This window comes from Petaurus breviceps, unplaced genomic scaffold (assembly GCF_028583685.1).
Source record: "Petaurus breviceps papuanus isolate PSGF00001 unplaced genomic scaffold, PetGlider_PUasm1.0 90822, whole genome shotgun sequence".
Lineage (NCBI taxonomy): Eukaryota > Metazoa > Chordata > Mammalia > Diprotodontia > Petauridae > Petaurus > Petaurus breviceps.
The window spans coordinates 26,760,295-26,762,902 of NW_027187351.1; positions in this window are offsets into that span (position 1 = coordinate 26,760,295).

The following is a 2,608-nucleotide window of genomic DNA, read 5'->3' on the forward strand; positions in this document are numbered from 1 at the left end:
TTCTTTCTTTCTTTCTTTCTTTCTTTCTTTCTTTCTTTCTTTCTTTCCTTCACCATTCTGCATTTACTTGCCCTTCCCTTTTTATTATTCTCTTAATCTAAAAGTATTCTTTCCTTCCAGCTCTAGTGAGCATTTGGGAGTTGAAATGGAATGGGAAGAAAAAAGTGGAGCCATTTGCAAGCATGCCAAAGTCAATACAAGACAATAGCAACTGATATGTGTGAATTTTCTTCTCTAAAGCAGCAGAATCTAACATGGAAACTATAGCATGACCCTGCAAGGAGTATGATCAATCAACTGGAGGGTAGGAAGATGTGTGCTCTCCCCCTCTGCCATAGCTACTTCTGGAGTTTTTCTCTACCAGTAACTTCTCTCCCCTATCTTTTAATACTCCTCTTCTCCTCCTTCAGTGCAGGAGTTATTGGGAAAATCCCATGATATCCCTCTACCCAAAGCATACGTATCTTTTGCTCCCCAAAGCTCTTCATGGCTGGAGCAGAAACCCTTTAGAAGGTGTGTTCTGGTTTCCAGAACAGTGACAGGTTAATAAGAATCAGAACTCTCCCCATTTTTCATTTTGGATGTGCCAAAGGGAGTCACATAATATAAGCAGACAGGTATGAGTGGTGAGAACTCATTGCATTCTTGCAAATTCCTACGTCTTTCTTACTCACCTACTACCAAGGGTACCATTATCTTTCATGTCCCCTAGGTTTAGAGCCTCACTTTCATCTTAGACTCAACTCTCCCTCACTGCATATACTCAATCAGTTGCCAAATTTTGTTGCATCTACCTCCATATCTTTTCCATCTATCCCCTTATCTCTATTCACACAGCTGTCACCCCATCCAACATTTATCATCTCTTCCCTTGACTACTGCAATAACCTAAATAATCTCCCTGCCTTATACCTCTTCCCTCTCCAATCCATATTTCATAGAACTGCCTTGGTGATTAATCTTTCTGAAGTGCAGGTTTGATCATGTCACTCCCCTAGTCAATAAACTCCATTGTTTTATTCTTGATTCTAGGATCAAATATTATTTCAACTTTTTCCACCTTTTTTAACTTTTGTTTATGTGTAATCTTTATAACATAGATTATTATTAGTAGTTGTACAAGTATGTAATTTACATATGGGAACATGTGTTATAAAAAAAATCAGTTGGACACCACTGTTCTAGAATACTTATAGGATGCAGTACAGAGAGTCTGAAACCTAATCAGTCACTGGAATCACAATCATTCAATAAACATAAATCAACTACCTATTGTGTGCCAGACACTGTCCTAAGCCTTAGGGCTACAAAAGAAAGTAAAAAAAATACAGTCCCTGCTCACATGGAGCTCATAGTCTAATGGTGAAGATGATATACAAACAGTTTTGTACAATTAAGCTATACGTGAGATAAATCGGAAGTAATCTATAGAAGAAAGGCAAAGTCCTCTAATAGAAAGTAGGATTTTAGCTGGGGCTCCAAGGAGGTCAAGCAAGCCATGAGATAGAGAGGAGGAGAAAGTGTCTTCTAGACATGGGAGTTAGTCAGTGAAAATGCCTGGAATCAGAGATGAAATGTCTTGTTTGAAGAATAAATGGGAGAGCATTTGGCAAAGAGAAACAAGTGGGAAATTAGAGCTAATGAAATATTTGCATTTCTGCTTATAGATTAGTTTTTGTTTGCTTCTGTCTGAGTTAGGGTATGGTATCAATTTGCCTTTTTTTTGCCAATTCAGGGCACATAAGCAATTAAACAGCAAGCATTTATTAAGAATATACTATTTATCTGACTTGATACTAGGCCCTGGGTATGCAAAGACAAAAATAAAAACATTCCTGCCTTCAAGGAGTTTGCCTTCGCTTCAGGGAGACTATATCTATATCTATCTATAAATGTGTATGTAAGTATATGTATATATATATATGTATATAATACATATAAATGTGTAAAAATGTATGCAAAAGAAATATGAATGTAATAATGTGCCCAAGAGAGACCAGCAAAGCTGTTTGGTGGAAAGTGTGAAATGACAGAGATACTAAAACAAAAGGAGGAAATTCTTTCTTGGGTAAAAGAAGCATTCCCATTGAATTCAATTACCTTAAGAAAAGGGTAGCAAAGACGATGTAATGTGCCTCATGTCATGGATTGTTTTTATTTTTTTTTCATTTTTATACTTTCAGTTTAATTGATGTTTTATTTTTCCATCAAAAATATTTACAGATTATTATCTTTACATGAGAATTCTCTTGTAACAAAGTAAAAGAGTCAAGCAGAAGGAAAAATATAGTGACTTCATCTGAAAGTTTATGCAACATTTCAGATCTGTAGCACCCCCATTAAAAAATAACAGGAATCTATTTTCTCTTCCTCCATACCCTCCACTCCATTAAAAAAGAACAAATTTCTTGTAACAAATATGCATAGTAAAGGAAAACAAATATGTCAATGGCTGTATACATATGTATGTATCACATATCATCTGTCTGTCCATCCATCTATCTATCTAGTCTACCTGTCGGTCTATATAATTTATCTATCTGTCTGTCTATCTCTCTCTATATCTATCTATCTATCTATCTATCTATCTATCTATCTATCTATCTAT